We start from the raw sequence: 17732 nt of genomic DNA, 5'->3' as shown, positions 1-17732 counted from the left end.
TAGACCTCAAGATTGTCAGTTCCACCGGGGCATGATCACTGGAGACCAGGCTGTCACCAGTCTTGACATCTTTGATTACTTCATTCATGTAGGTAGGCAGCAAGTCTAGTAACACTTCTCTAGCTGGGCTGTCTGTCACCCGGATTAAGAGATTATCCTCGATGCACTCCCAAGAGTCTCCTGGACTGCTTGCAGCTGCTGTGCTGCTTTTGCAGCAGACGTTAGCATGATTGAAGTCCCTCAGCAGGATCAGAGCCTGCAAGCATGATGCTTCCTGAAGTAAAAATGCTTTGTCAATAGGGTTCCCTTGACCAGGGGGTCTGTTGTAAACACCAGCCACAAAGTTTCCTTTGATGACTTGGCCCCTAAATTTTACCCATAAATTCTCAACCTGTTCATCGCTGTTTTTCAAAGACAGGTCTGTGCAGTCATTTTTTTTACATAAAGTGCAATTACCTCACCTCTTTTTTCTTGGCTTGTCCCTTCTGAACAGTTTATAGCCATCAATTGCAGTGCTCATCTTGTGATTCCTCCCACCATGTTTCAGTGATAATGATAAGATGGCAGCTTTCTAGCTGTGCAGTAGCTTCCAACTCTTCCAGTGTGTTACCCATACTGCATGCATTGGTATAGAGACACTTAAGTTGGGCAACTGACCATGTCAACTTTGTAGAGGAACATGCCCTGACTCCTTCAAGGCATTGTTTGTTTGTTGGTTCTTAATACATCATCAGTGCCTGGCTCTTCTTTGTGGCTCAAAACTCCATCCTCTTCCCCCACTAGATCATCCTCTGACTTCAAAAATTCAATACAATACTTTGTCCCATTTCAGTATTGGATCTCTTTTGAACTTGTGAAAATCTTGCTTGTGCTGTTTTGTCAGCCACCTTCACTGGGTGTCAGAATTTTCCTCAGCTTGGAGAACAGCTTCACAGAGAGTTATCTTGGTCTTAAGCAAACTACAGTGGTTTTTCTGGCAGGGGGTTCTTGCATTCAGTCCATTTGCAATGTTATAGCAGAAAGCAGCAGCAAACTAATTCTGTTTCTGGAGAAAATAAATGAAAGATTTTCTTCACTCCATGACCTAGTCTTCTTGTTGGTTTCTTCTGCGCTTTGGAAAAGACACTATGTATGGCAAATAATCTCATCTTGGTATGGGGTAGATGACTCTGACTTGGGTCATTAAAACCATCATGAGTCTGATGAGAATAATCTTTCTCCCTTCTACCTTGTCTTGGTTTAACCCTGGCCAGCAGCTAAGCCCCACACAACTGCTTGCTCACTCCCCCCACCGTGGCATGGGAGAGAGGTTCAAAAGAGTAGAAGTGAGAAAAATTGTGGTTTGAGATAAATACAATTTAATAGGGAAAGTAAAAGCCATGCAAGCAAGCAAAGCAAAGCAAGGAATTCATTCACTACTTCCCATCAGCAGGCAGGTGCTCAGCCACCTCCAGGAGAGCCGGGCTCCATCACATGTAACAGTTACTTGGGAAGACAAACGGTATAACGCTGAATGTCCCCCCCTACTTCCTCCTTCTTCCCCCAGCTTTATGTGCTGAGCATGACGTCATATGGTCTGGAATATCCCTTTGGCCTGTTTGGGTCAGCTGTCCTGGCTGCGTCCCCTCCCCATTTCCTGTGCCACTCCAGCCCTCCAGCTGGCAGGGCCCAAGAAACAAGTCCTTGACTTGGTACAAACATCACCCAGTAACAACTAAAAACATCCGTGTGCCATCAACATGGTTCTCACACCAAATCCAAATCACAGCACTGCACCAGCTACTGAGAAGAAAATTAACTCCATCCCAGCTGAAACCAGGACATACCTGGACCAAATGTCCTGGAAAGGAACATCTTTGCTGGTGGATGCAAAGAAAAGACTAGCTAGCATGCCAAAACAGAGATGGGAGTTCTGATGAACCTGCAGGAAGGCTGGAAGAGCTTGTTTTACTGCAACGGGTCAGCAATCCTTTTCAGCTTTCTTGGCTTCAGTTTCCACTAGGAAACCTCTCCCTACAGGCTGTGGAACTGCAGGTCAGTTTTATTGTAGTGCTTTGGGGAAAAAAAAAAAAAAAAGAAAAAAAAAAAAGAAGATTTATTTGATTAATTTATGGCTGGTATAATCTGCTCATACTAGCTGTAAAGTGATGTCTTGCCAGCTACCAAGTGCCTCTCTGACATTATTAGTGGCTAGACCGGTGACATCCCCTAAGAGACTGGAGTCTTTGTTGTCATTTGGTGAAAAACACCCTTCTGATATTCATCACCTAGAAGGCTGAAAAGACCAGTGTTGAGGGAATCTCCTACAAACATGACTTTTTTTTTGGTGAGAATCAGTTGTCCTTAGATCTCACCCAAACTTATATCTGATGGGAGCCTTCCCTTTTTACACTGGTTGGTGGTAGTGACTTCCTTTGCAGAACACCATTCTACTGCAGATGTAGTGAGACTGTGGGGCATCACTGGCTGTTTGCCACCTTTTTCAGCCTGGACAGAATTCAGCCTTTTCAGGTGTATGCCTGAATTCCTTGTTGTGTTTCCTGGCAGAGATAACATACTGCTCCAGCAATTATCTCAGGTTGGCTACTTATTTCATCCTAACAGTCATGTCATTGTGTAGTCACGTATCTTCAATAACCTACCTGTGCTATTACTCAGAAGCTTGCATTTTTTAAAGATTTTTCTGGCAAAGAGTATGGCTGCCTTGCACCTTTCACTGCTGTGCTACATAGTGTCAGAAAGTATCTAAGAAGCAAGCAGACCCATTATTTTGAGAAATCTGCTCTCATATATGTATGCTTGTGCCCTCTGAATGGACCACCTGTCTTGAGGAGCTTCATTACTCTAAAGCAAATAACTGGTTAGTTTCACTACATGTATCTTGTGTGCCCTTCAACAAGGCACTACCCCACTTTGCTGCTTCAGTTCTTTTGCTGTACGTAAAGCACTAGCACAATTTTCAGTGACAAGAAGGCTTACGTGTCTGCAAGGTATCACCTTATAGATCAATGGTATCTAGCAGAATGGAGGTCACAGGGTCAGAATGGTTGAGGTTGGAAAGGACCTCTGACAGTCATCTGACACCAACTTCCAATACTCAAGCAGGGACACCTAGAACCAGTTGCCCCGGACCATGTCCACATGGCTTGTGAATATCTCAAGGATGAAAACTTCACAACATCCCTGGCAACCTGTACCAGTACTCAGTCACCCTCACAGGAAAAAAGTGTTTCCTGATGTTCAGGGGGACCCTCCTGTGTTTCCATTTCTGCTCACTGCCTCTTGTCACTGCGTGTCACTGGGCACCACTGGAATGAGCCTGACTGTCATTTTTACACCTTCCCTTCACTTACTTGTACACATGAGATCACCCTTGAATGTTCTCTCACCCAGACTGAACAGTCCCAGCTCAGCAGCATGCTTCACTGGGTTCATGTGTGTCTGTCATTATTGTATGGTGATTGATTTAAAAATACCTGCTGAAACAGTTGATGATGCTATGTAATCTCCCAAGCTTGTGAAAACAGATACCTGTGGTTTCCAGTCTGATTTATGAGACTTACACGGATGTCAGGGGTGTGCTTGTTTGCAGGATCAGGGTCTTAATGGTGGAATTATGGGGCAGCCCTCAGGATTCCTATCAAACTTCTAGTGTATGTAGAGTAGAAGAAACTTAAGGTGTAATGCTGCAAAATCACCATGGCTGACTGGACAGTGAATCTCTCCAACACCATGGTAAACTTCCAATCATTACTTCTTAAAGGAGAACAAATATAAAACCTGATTGTCCTACCACAATAATTGTGAAAGCTCGAGAAAGTAATGGTTTTGACTTTTGTGTTATGGTTGCTTTTGATAAAGAATGAATCTGTGATTTCTAAAATGGAAATTTAGGAAATAGGAGGAATGGACTTTATTAAGAAACCATTTTGGTTAATAGGATTGAAGTGGTGATGTAAGACTTGTTAACTTTCCTGGAAAGCTCCTGAATGCTTTTTGTTTCACTAAGGTGTGATGATTTTACTGTCTTTCTAAGCCAAGACTGTAATTTGTCTAAGTGGAGAAAAAAAGATAGCATGTTAGCAGAAAAATAAAATAATGCAATATTTTAAACAGGAAGGGACCCGGGGAGGCCCATCCCAGGCCCTGCCCAGAGCAGACTCAGCTGGAGGACCCAGACGGGGCTGCTCAGGGCTTTACAAAGAGTGTGAAAAACTCCAAGGATGGAGACAACCCAGCCTCCCTGGGCCATGGATTCTCTGCTGGACTGTTCTCATAGGGAGAGGCTTCTCATCTCCAGCCCAATACTCCTGTGTTTCTGTTTGTGCTGCTGCTTCTTGCCCTCCCACCATGTGCTGCTGTGAAAGGCGCAACTGCATCTCCTCCATCCTTCCTGTCAGTGCCTGACATGCTGTTGGGTACCCTCAAAGCCATCCCTCCTCCCAGCTGAATCAGTCCTGGTCCCACAGGCTCTCCTTGTAGGGCAAGGGCTCCAACCCCATCATCTTGGTGGCATCACCTCAACCTCCACCAATCTGTCAATGGTTTTCCTGCATTTGAGGCAGTATTCCTTACACGGTCTGGATGCAGAGAAGAGAGGATGATCCCTCCTCTGACTCTCAGGGCCGCATATTTTTCATGCCACCCAGGATGCTGCTGGTCCTTGTTGCTGCCAGGGTACAGCTGGCACCTGCTTAGCTTGCTGCCTGGCTGTTTCCCCAGAGCTGCTCCCCAGAGCCAGCCTACATCATTGCAGAGCTCTGCTTTCCCAGGGCTGATCTTAGCATTCATCCTTGTGAAATTTCACAGGGTCACGGTCATCCTCTTCCCCCCACTTGTATAGGCCATGCAGCCCTACCCTCAAGTGTTTGACTACAGGCCCCTCAAATGTGAGTTATATGCAAAGCTGAGGCAGGTGCAGTCCATGTCCTCCTTCAAGTCACTGGTAAAGGTGTAAAACAGGAAAGATCTCAACAAAGACTTGAGGAAGGCTACCCGTAACTGGCTTCCAGGTGGAGCACAAAGCATTAATGACCAGCCTTTAAACCTGACCACATAACCAGTTTTTTACTCTTGTAGCTGTCTCCCCACCCAGACTGTAATGTCTGAACCTGACTATGCAAATACCATGGGAGAATAGGTTGAAACCTTTGCTAAAGTTAATGACATCCACTGCTCTCTCTTTTACTCTTGGTAACTACATGCTTCTGTTACCTGCTACCACCATCACCTTCACGTGCCTGGAAGAGTTTTACAGAGGCCTGGGAGACCCTTTCAGCAAAGACCAAGGTGAAAGCAGCACTGACCATCCCACAGCCTTATCTGCGTCCATGGTCACTAAATAGAATCTGAGCAAGTAAGAGTGGGACAGTTAACAGACCATAAAGCTTGATCATATGTAGTCTGAGCTGGGGCTGTGGTGCAGTATAGAGCAGGGAAAACATCCTTCATCCAATCTGGTGGATTTCTTCTCTTGAATGGAGATGCCAGGTAACCAGTTACAAGGATTTTCTGGCTCCTCCTATTGTCAGAGCTGCACAAAGGGTCTGGAAGAATGCTAAGGATTCAACCATTTATCTGAAGATAAATAAACAGAGCAATTCTTTGTACAGTTTTCATGTTGGTGGTTTTGCTCCCACTCTCTCTCAAGGCAGATGCCAAAACCTGCACCAGGCATAATCTTTTCTTTTTCATAAACAATGTCAAGGAACACAGCGATATATAAACTTAAACTAATTAATCAAATAAATAAGTCAAATGTTAAGTTTGCTTAGCAATGAATGCTGTGTAACATAAAGGGTCAGGGAGGACTACAGCCTTCTATGCACTTTCCCAGAAATATCAAGGAGGTATGAGAGGTGGTGCGGAAAAACTTCCAGGCAGTAGTTTTCTTATGCTAGAAGTTCTCTCAACAGAGACAATCTTTGCTTTAGTGACTGCTTTTACCATAAAAGGGGAAACGTAAAACTGGAATCAAGCTATAGAAAGACTTGAAGAAATCCAGGCTAATAATATGATAAGTAGAAAGCTTAAAAATCAAAGAAAATATGTGGCTCCAGGAGGTCTGGTGAATGAGTTTTCATGTCCAACAGGGCATTAGTGATGGTTTACTTTGACCATCTCCGTAACATGATGCTGAATTTCTCCTTGAAGTTGTCCCTGTGTGTAGCTGAACTACAGCCTCATGCCTGAATGACATTTGGTGTTAATTTGAGAATGCTACATGACAGAACACTGTCCTTGGTTCCCTGTCCCTAGAATCACTAACTTTCCCTTCATTTTAAGTGTCCAGTTTGGGGTATTTAAACTATATACTTGTTATTTTAGTACATAACTTTTATCCTCTGAATTGGACCTCACTTCTTCTTCACTACCTGCAGGGCATGGTTTTCTTTTTCCATTAGCTGCAACTTAAGTTTCTAATTTAGCTGTCTGTTCTGTGCTTAATCTAGTTGCATAAAGTACACAGTATGGATATGCTTTCTCCTCCTTTTTTCTAGTATGACATTTGTTCATCTTACTGAAGTAGTTTGTCAGGAATCATAGAATATCTTAAGTTGGAAGGGACCCATAAGTGCCATCAAGTCAAACTCCCTGCTCCTTGCCGGACTGCCTAAAACTAAACCACAAAAGCGTCATCCAGATGACAGGCTTGGTGCCATGACCACTTCCCTGGGGACCCTGTTCCACCCTCTCAGTGAAGAACCTTTTCCTAATGTTCAATCAGAACTTCCCCTGACGCAGCTTCATTCCATTTCCATGTGTCCTATTGCTGGTTGCCAGAGGGAGGAGATTAGCATGGTCCAGAATGGTTCTAAAGGTCTGAAGATACGTCCAAATTTGACCTCTCAGCTTAAGCGGAAACTAGAAAAAATATAAACTATTTAGAGAGCAGTCAGTAGGTACTGTATTTTAAGATTAACCAGTATAAGCCGTCTTGCCCTCGAGCACTGAGAACTCAACTGAAATGTGTTCTAAATTAAGGAGTTATAAATGTCTAATTTCCTTTAAATTGAGAGGAGAAGACGATAGAAATGAGACTGTAAGAAAATCAGTGAAACGTTTAACACATGCCATTCAAATATGAGGCTGATCCAAGAGAGCAGAATAAATGGATAAGATACCCATTTGCAGTGTTGGCACAGTGTGAAGAGTACAGGTACATACATGAAGAAGAAAGGGAAGATGCTTTAGCTGAAGACATGAATGGTTGCAACACTGAAGCTGAAAACTGATTAATAATGCCATATTTTTTTTTAATTAACATTAACATTAACCCAAAGTTAATGGCTTTGTCTCCTGGAGGGAAGGGGGGCACATGGTGTGCCCTCACCAAGAAGATGTGACAAGAACAGGGAACACTGTCTTCCCAACTGTCCTGCCTACAGGCAAGCAGGCTGAGAGAAAAGGTACTGTCTGTCTGCTAATAGGAAGGAGGGAATGAGCTTTGGTACTGCTAATTGTTTTAAACCTGAATAGCTGATGAAATCATGAGGTGTGGAGACTGGGCTACAGAGAGAGGCAGGAATGCTGGGTGTTGACAGACGTGCAACTGAGATGAGGGAGGATAAGAAATTAACATTAGTATTAGAATTTACTTTCATTAGAAGAAAAAATCAAAGAGCTGGTGTGGATGATGGTATGTTAATTTACTAGTAGGAAGGAGAAAGAGGAAGTGAATTAAGAAAATGGGGCTTTGTGGAGTTAATCTTCAGTGAGTATTTTTAAGTTGAAAAATATCAGGCATAGTTTTGTGAACACTTTCAAAATCAAAATTAAATGGGAAACTTCCACAACTTTTTCTGGTGTTTGAACACTGAAACACCAATGCTGCCTGTGCACTAGGAAACTGAGTCAGGATAGGAAACTGAAAGTATTTCTTCACTTGGTGAATGATGGCTGTATGGAATACATTTCTAGAAAAACAAGTTAAGCAGTCATCTAATGAGAGCAGGATATCTTGATTTGTTCCAGGGGAAATGAAGATGCCAAAGCAGCAGGGTGGAAAAGTTCAAAAGTGAGATTTTGATATATTTCAGAAGGTTTAATATCTTTTCCTGTCCCTAAATTTTAGTATGATCTTACGTCTGATTAACCTTTCGCCCCTGTTGTGTGGCAGAACAATGGTGTCTTTGTTAAACTCTCAGCAGAGCTGATCCATTGTATCCTACTTAATGTCTATTTGTAATCCTCAGGTTTATCTGTGGTGGGGTTTTTTTTCTCCATTTTTTTCTTTTCCTTATCAAACCAACAGAAACAAAAAATAGCACTCAGACCATTCTGCCTTGTATTTCAACACCAGTTGCTGAAATGTGAGAAAGAAGTAATTTCTTTTTAACCAGTCTAACATGTTCTGTATTGAATATTAGTTTTAAAAGCAGCAATGTCAGAGCTTGCACTCTGTTTTTCTAAGATGAAAGAAAAGCACCAGGGGTTTTATACCTCACTGTTCTGTCATCTCGGGAAGTGCACAGGAATAACAACCATTTGAAGATTCTTTTCCAAAACAACATGGTAAAATTTTCCACACTATGTGAGTACATTAACATTGCTTTTCAAAAGGGTCCCACAGTCACTGAGGCTTTTACTCTTGTTTTGTGCTTCACATACATTATGTACTTGTCATTGTAGTGGGTATCCTCCTGTATTGCCCAAATCGTGTACCATAGGATGGGGCCTACAGAATGTAAGTTACCTGAGTACATAACAGTATCAGTTCATGAGCTCTGAGCTTAAGCAACAAAGATGCAGCAGTAGCTGCCCACATTTGATATATAATCTTCACAACAGTCCCCAGAGAGGTTTGATAAATGTTGAAACTGAGGTGTAAAAAATTCAGCCAGGGTATGTCAATGTTTATTCTTTATGTATCACAGTGGAAGTATACAGAGGACTCATTAAATTTGCTACACTTTCTGTACAGCCTGCATGCTGGATTTGCAATACTAGTCTGAAATATAATGCACCTGAAAATATTTAAGCGTTTTGTCTGCTGCTTTTGCCTGAAGGCTTAGGGTGTTTGGCTTTTTATTAACTTTTCTCATCACACAAAGCCCAACCACTATCCTTTCTTAGTGAACACTTGAGGTTTTGGGGTAGTATTTTCTTACTGTTGCTGAAGGCATTAACCGTTGATTGCATAGAAATGAATCTTTTAGTGAAAACTCAATGGTTATGAACAGTTAAATTAATGGTTGAGAGTATGGTCTCTTTACAGCATCTGAAACTTTCAGAATTTGTTTCATCTCTAAATTTAAGTAACTAAACACACAAGTTTTTACAGATCTGCAGAGAGCCACAGTAGCTGAGATAGGTTTTGCAGGCAAGATGTTAACCATATACCCTATAGCCTTAACTGAAACAGTTAGTAAGTCACTTATTGTCACTCACTGTAAATCACTTTTATAACACTTGAGAGATAAATATTGCTAACACAGCACTGTGAGTAGGCACCGCACCCCAGAGGTGTCTGAACATCATGGAGAAGTTTACCATCTAACTAAGATGTAATTCACCTAGTAAAAAACGAATAAATAAACAAACAAAAATATTTGAGAAGCCCAGGAGTAATTGCATTAAATCTGTTGTAGGCAATGTGCCAGTTTCAAAAGCGCTATTGTACCAGGGAAAGTTAGCAACTGCCAATTTATTCAATCTGTGTGCTGTACTTTTGGAAACAAATAGATTAAATGCTTGAAACAGAATTGAATACTATTCTCTTTCAATGAGTCTCCATTAGCTCATTGTTTGTTGGCTAGACAGCCCAGGTCTGGTTTCAGACAGTGTCATACCATCACAGACCTTGGCCTGGAAGCATGAATGCAAAAGTGCATTCATTGAAAAGGTCTGTGAGGTAAACGTTTTCACATCTGAGACTGAAAATTTAGGATAGTTAGTGATCTTATGAAGAAATTCAGTTTGTTTCTCCTGACATCTTCTCTTGCCACCCATCTGGGAAGGATTATCTCACATGTGATCAGAGTAATCCCCTTTCTTTTGTATGCGGGCCATAGTCTGTTCTCATGTCTCATAGCAAGTCCTCATCAAAGTAGGAGATCTGCCTGCATTTTGAAGTGTATAGGGTCCATGAACAGTGATCTCATCATCTGGTAACTACAAACTGGATGCTACAAACCTGTGTTATAGCAAACAAATTGCTATCATGGGAAGGTTTGGGGATTTTTCCCCCCCTTCCCCTTATGGTGCTGTATGGGACCAAAGTCATGGATCATTTATGCAGCCAACTTAGGTTACATTGTTTTAAGGATTTCTAAACCTTAGGACTACAGCTACTCTACCCTTGCTAACTGCTTGCCAAGTTACCAGTCCTGCAAAGCTGATTATATGTTCCCAGATCATGGCAAGTTTGGTGAAAGGATACAGTTTTATGCACAGCGGCACTGGGTGGGAAGGATTGTTGGAACATAGTGCTGCTTCACTCTGGCTGTCATCAGACTCTTGGTTTTTCACTGCTGGTTTTAGTATGGTAAAGTGGGAATATTCCTTTACCTCACAGGGGACTTCTGAAGCTGGTTTTATTGTTAATTTACAGTCAGTCACTTCTTTCTTTCATTGCTTCTCAGTTAAATAGTGTGAGCTCAGAGGTATTAGGTGTGCTCAGAAGAGCTATATAACTTCTCAAGTATGCCACCAACTCCGCAACAGCTGTTGGGCTCGCTATTTCATGCCATGATGCCCAGCCACTTACTGCAACCACGGAAGTCTTCTGAGCACTTGCAGCTGCCCAGTGGGCTGTCACCTAAGAGGCAGATAGTCTGAACTCCCAATTAGCAACATAGGAATGTAGAAAGGATATGGTGCTGTAAAATGTTGAATACCTTTAAAGATTGTATGTTGCCAACCCCAAAAGAAAATTCCTACTGAAATTCCCTACGGCGTTGCAAGGTGAGGACTAAAGAAGAAAAGACAGAAAAAGTAGAGAACTTTAGAAATTCGAACCTGGAACCTGTGTGTAAGCCTAATCATTTATTTGTTTATGGCACTGTTGAATATGAATATAAATCATCTGCTGATTATTTGAGGGATTGTTTTGTGTGCCTCTCCTCTACCCTCTCTTCTTCAGAAGCATGCCCGGTATGTTTTCTGAGTTGTTTTGTGACTGAAAATGGGAAATGATAAATATTTTTCAGAGTCTATATTTCTAGGTCTGGAAGATGTTCTGTGGACACACATTGTGACAGGATGTGTACAGCCCACTCCTGTGAAAATCAGTATCGGCATGATACATAGACACAAGCCTTAAAGAAAACAAAGCTTTACAAACACAGCTTTAAAACTACTAAATGTGGAAGGTTTTTTTTTCCCTTCTGTGTACTATCCAAAAGCACACAGTACCTCTGGTGCCAATTAATCTAATTGGTTCACTTACTTGGGCAATGTTTTCAAGTGCCACTAAACTCTCTCAGGCCTTGGCACACAATTAAAGGAGATGGCTTTGGTAGTTAAAAAACTTTAAAAAAAAAGAAAGAAAGAAGAAAAAAGGAACAATTAAAACATATTTAAATGTCTTTGTGAGAGCTCATGAGTAAATGTGTATACAGTTTATACAGATGCATGTGCAAACATGAGTCTGTTACTGATTTGGAATATTAAGTAGTTTCAAGACTTTTGTCTTTCATTAAAATTTCTTTGAAACTTTAATCATGTACTGGCTTAAGTTCTTTCTTCTAGCATGCTTTATTTTTTTCAGTCTTGATTCCTTTCTCTTTCCTCTTCCTTTGATTTTTGTCTTGACTGTTATGTCTTGTTCTTGGTTCAAAGACCAGGATGGAAGCTGTCAAAGAGCAGAATAATAGTGAGGTGGACCAGGATGTATGGCTTTCTAGGTCAGCTTGGTATTTGCAGTGCTCCTTCAGCAACAGTGAGCTGTGGACATAAAATGAACAGTAAGACTTTTATTTTCAGCTTGCTGCTTTTTAAAATCACTGTTTAAGCTAAGTACTTGCCTACAAGAGACTGAAAATACTGTTGTAGTGTCCCAGATAATGAGTTCATGCAAAACAAATGCCACAACAATCTCTTGGCACTGCTAATGGTACCTGAGTGCAGACTTGAAGATTGTTCAGACTTTGAAGACTATTTGTCCTTGGATAGCTGTGACCTCCACCCTGCTCTCGCCTCAGTATTAGTGCTTCACCTGGGCCAGAGAATCCCCAGCCAAGTATAACCGACCCATGGGAGCAGGTGTCCAAACAGCTGTCGGGAGAACTAGTATCACCTTCCAGTCCTGTGCAGTGGTGTCCTCAGGTCTGCGGGTCCAAACAGCAAAGAGCTTGCTTTGCAGTGTCTGAAATTGTAACCCGTTCTGTAACCTGAGGAGTGCTCTCACTCTGTCCTTCTTGCCCCGCACCCCACAACCCTCACCTCTCCCAGCCCCTCAAGCTCTGTGTTTCCTCCGCACCAACCCATACATCTAACACTGGGCCAAAACCAAAGCCTGGGTAAAGAATGGAAGAAGATATAGATACCAGGTTTTAAATTAGATGAGATGCAATGGTTTGGTAGGGGAAGAAAGGTTTCTCCTAAACTGCCTGACTTTGGTAAGGGTGTAGAAATTTGCTAGTGGCTAATAATTATGACCCCACTTTTTCAAAGAACAGTAACATACAATTGCAGTAGGAAACTAGGCAGGTGGTCAGTTGAGTGAAATTTTATTTCAAAAACAAATGATGCATAAACATGCAAAGCATAATAGAAAGTTACCTTAGCTGATGACATTTTTTTAATTGTCCTGTAGCTTTGTTTTACTGGGCAATCTTGCTGTGGATTTCACATATCAACACTGTGAGATATGGAGAATCAGGATGTTTGAAGTTAATGGCACAGAACACATTAATCTACTTACAGGCAGTTTGAATAGTGTGAGTAATTCTATGCCAGCAAGTGTCTTACATTCCTGTGTTATTCCCTTTAGAGCAACTGAGAGTTCACGGTCTTATGTTTCTTCAAATGGAATTAGATACCTAGAAGCCTGCAGTTTGTTTATGTTTCTTTTCAAACTAATAGAATAATGTGGTTGCATTCAATTAAACCTTTTCTTTCAGCTTTTGCAATCTTTGAAACATCTTTGTGGTTTTTGATGTCCATGTAGCTGCATTTATGCCAATTAGATTCAGCCCCACACTGAGACTCTGGCATAAAAATGCTAAAATAAGCAAAAAACCCACTTGAATGTTGCCAGTTGCTGCTGTCCCCACAGCAGTCTTAAATGCAAGATAGTGCTATGGAGGTTTTGTGTATATGTATGTGTAAACATCCATTATATTTTACTTGGTTACATAATTTTTACCAAAAGCTCTTAAAAAGAATGTGAGGTGAAGGAGCTTCCCATTTTTTGCTTAGAAGGAACTAGGGGGTTTAATATGTGAGACCACGGGGATAATATAATTGTTACACCACTCATTTTAACTGCTTATGATACTGAAATCCTTGTCAGGCAGAGCTGTTTATAGTCCAATACCTTGTTTCTCACAGGAGCCTCTGAAAATCCTTGAGAGGAAGGTAAAGGAAACTGCGCAGCTGACAAGTAAGCATTAACTAGTTTTTACAGGAAGTCTGCTGGCTTCAGGGCATAGTCTTTTTTTTACTCTCTAGTCAAGGTGGCTGTTCTCCATAACCATTAACAATGCACAGAAATGGCTTGTTGACTAACTTGGGGAGCAGGGAATAAGACTAAAAGGAGGAACAGAAAAGAAAGTGAGTCTGTCTTTACTTTCTTGTTGTAGTTAGTGAACAAGATGGAGTGAGCAAAATGAACGGGGAAAACTTTCCACCTGGTTGGTTTCTGCTTTCCTTTATTGAAAGAGCTCTGAGAAGAGCAATGAAATACACAAAACACACTAATGAAAAGAGGTTGTCATGGACAACTCTTGTGTTCAGGAGCCAGTGGGCCCCCATCTCTGCTGAAGGACTGGCAGATCACTTTGCACAGGTCCTCACTCCTGTAAAACGAAATGTCAAAGTTCTCACGTTCTTGGCAATGGTCCCCATTAAATGCACCTGCATTGGGTTTTAGTTGTGTTCAACATCTAGATTCACATACATTGTTTTTTCTCTTTTTGAAGGCAAAGGAATATCTTTTGCTATGGACCATAATGCAAGTAATTGGATAAAACAGACATCTGCACAGTGAATAACATTGCTTAGATTCTAAATCCCCCTTGACCTGTTCCCAGCTACCTCATATTTAATGGAAGTGGAGGAGATTGGTGACATCTGGACAGGGTTTTTTTCTGAAATAAATGTAGAGTTGATTTGCTGTTTCAAAACTCCACCTTTTTTTTTTTTTTTTGGTAGTAAAACTCCTTGAGGGGTGTATTCACCTTTTTTTGATTTATGAGTATTTTACATGTCTAGTTTAGGAGGATGGGAGGAGTTGAGGATGATGAAGATAAAATGTTAACCAAAGTGTGACTTCTAAATATTTTTGTTCTTGTTTTTTTGGTTGAGTTTTTTTTAAGCAGTCAAGGAGCAGTTGACAACAAAGATATGGAATTTGTGTGTCTTGAATTTTAAATCTCAGAACTGCCTAATAGTGTTAGTGGCTAAGATCTAAAGACATGCTTCGTGAGTGGCTTAGGAATCATGAAAGTTAGCTGTGGATATGGAGGTTGCAAGGCACAAAGGAAGATGTTTCAAGTGGAAATCAACTTTTTTTTTTGTCAGTGGGAAAATGAATATTTGGAGCATTTATGGATCTGGCCACCTGTAACTGACAAAGCAGAAGAGCACTGGTCAATCATCCAAACAAGAGCTTAGCTGGAGACTGTAGCAGCTGATAGAATAGTAGATTTGTCCTGCAGAAAGCCTCTCTTGTGTCTGAAGTAAGTTATGAGTTGCAGTCAAAGTCTTTCCTGGGGCATTTCCCTCATTCCTCAATAGTTCCCCACACTTAACCAGCCCTCACAGCCTCCCCATGGCTACAGGCAGAGAGGTGTCATCCTTCCGCAGATCTCTGCTTTCCTGGGCATGGCCCCTTTTCACAGATGATTCCCCTTCCTGCAGCAAGCTCTCAAATGTTCCTTGTGCAGGGCGTGAGACAGAGTATTTACAAAAGATGGCGTGATCATTTGAGCCCTTTCTCCTTAGGGCTGGTAAAAAGGCACAAAGTAGACTTGCATCAAACCCTGAGAGTCCATAGGTTTCTTAGCTACTCTTTAGTTTGCTGTTTCATCAAATAACACATTTCATGTCAACTGACTTCTCTGCTGCAGACATTCTGGTGAAACTTGCTCAAGTTCTAAGTAATACTTTTAAAAAATATTATTTAATGTAGTTTATTTTACTGGAACTTTTACAATTTTAATAGTATCACCAAGAAATCTGGAAGGAACATTAAAAAAAAAAAAGAAAGGAAAGTTATTTCATGTCATTTTTGCTATAAGCAGAAGGCTACTGTAATCTGGTGTGGGATGTTTTATGTTCCTGTACTGCCAGAAAGGCTGCGATACTCGGTTAAGGCCACAGGGAAGTAATGCATCTTTCGGACACCAGGAATGAAAAGACCCAGGAGGAAAATGGTTAGTGGTACCTGACTTCTGTGGTTTGTCATACTATGTCATGACAGCATTGCATGTAGAAAAAAGCAGTGGCCGCAGAATCCCCAGGGATCAGTGGGGCGGGTTGCAGACGCCCCTTCTCTGCCACTGTTCAATCCAGGTTGATGGGGCTTTGAGCAACCTGGAAGGTGTCCCTGCCCATGGCAGGGGGGGTGGAACTAGATGATGTTTAAGGTCCCTTCCAGCCCAAACCATTCTAGGATTCTACGAAGAGCTAACCATGTTAGGTGGGTGGTTTTGCATTTATACATATATAACCTAAGACTAACAAATTCATCCATGTAACACCATTTAGCTGAGACTATCATGGAGTCTGTTATGCCCTGTGAAATCATTTCACACTGTGGAGCATGTGGTACAGTTAGACAATTGCTTGGCAATCATCACCCCTAGCCCACCGCAAAAATTCAAAAGCCTGTGAAAAACCCACCTAGAAACACCACAGAAAATGATCACCAAAGCAGCATGGAATTGTATGATTGATAAAATCCCTGTGCATAGTTTCGGTGGTTCTACTATAACTGTTGGCCTCAAAGCATTTGGTCATATGCTCAGTGTAACCAGTTATAGCATTTTCATGGCTTTCCATCACTTTTGGATAGAGTACAAAGTACTGTTCTGCTCAAGAGATAGATTTAACTACCTCAGTTTTAAACAGGTGCAAGCAACTCTGTAATGTGTCATATTGTGTTAGAGCTAGATCTTCCAGTATTGTTCATGAACTTAGAGGACGTTTGACTTTGGTTGCTGTAGTAAATTTTCAGCAAATGTGAAAATCAAGCTTTGCATAGCCAACGTATCTGTAAAAATAGCAGACTGAAGACCAAGTAGACAGGCAGCAGTGACAACAAGGAACAAAGCCAGGGACTTATACCCTGTGGAGTTTCTCCACCAGATTGGAGTGTAAAGAGTGTCTGCTATAGGCAATTCTCTCAATACTTGGCTCATGAACTCACTGCCTTCTGATAAATCCATTCCCTGATAGACTTCTTCTATTTACAGATAAAGAAACCCATAAATGTTTACCAAAACGTGGAAACACTCTGAATGGTTTACAATTTCATGCAAGGAAACAGTAAATCAAGGTTAGTAGGCAGTAGCCTGCTACTGTAAATGCTTTAAAGATTGTTTCAAAAGAGTGTTTACCTTGTCAGTTAAGACATCTTTGGGGTTATTATTCATTGAGCTACTACCTTATGGTAAGCATGAAGTATGGATTCAGCAGGCCAAGTGGATGTTATAACCAAACAGTAATCAAAATGTAGATCAAAATTTGGAAGTAAGAAACAGTATTCTTCCAACATTTTTTTTTTTCTGTATTCATAAAACCCATTCTTTCATGTTTGATTGCTTTTCTAAAGGAATAAATAGAAATGAACACTGTTTCTACTGTGTCCTTATGCTAAGCATCTTGCAGACAGCTTGTACCACAAGCTCTGGTTTATAAAACACATCTTAAGCCACACTTCTTCAGTCTTCAATCTGCAATGCAAAGATAATAATGATGCCCTGGACTTAAAAGATCTAAGGTCTGTGTAACAAATTATTTTCTTTTATTCAAGTGTATCAATTAAGAACTTTGACAGAGTCTTTTTTGTCATTACTACAGATTTCTAGTTTTCGTATGTTCTATAGGTCTTAAGCTACTTTCCATATGACTTTCCAGATAATTGTTTGTGGCTGTAGTACACATGGATAGGCACATTTCACAGATTTAAAGTGATGCATGTTTCTTCAACATGGCAAAACCACGTAGTGTCTAGAAATTACTCTCAGTGTTTCAGTTAATGCCCTCTCCTTGGTAGAGGGCTTAGATGCTGGATGAATGGTTTGTCGGTCCATTTGTAGAACCAGAAGGAGTTATTAAATCACCAAGTCTGATCCCCTGCTGAACAGGGAATGAAAATTTTACCCAGTTAATCCTGAACTGAATCTAACAGAGGACACAATACTGCATCTGCTGGCAAAGCACAGAACTCTCTTTCAACTTCTTGATTTGTGTTGATACGTTTTAGAAGGTGAAAATGAAAAACAACAACATGCAATGTGCCCTACAAAATACAGGTAAACATGATGAAATGATATGACCTTATGAATACTTTCCTACTTCATATAAATAAAGTCTGTTTTAAAAATAAGCACGATCTTACTGAT

The sequence above is a fragment of the Falco punctatus genome, assembly GCF_963210335.1.
Source record: "Falco punctatus genome assembly, chromosome: Z".
Classification (NCBI taxonomy): domain Eukaryota; kingdom Metazoa; phylum Chordata; class Aves; order Falconiformes; family Falconidae; genus Falco; species Falco punctatus.
This window is presented reverse-complemented; position numbering follows the sequence as displayed.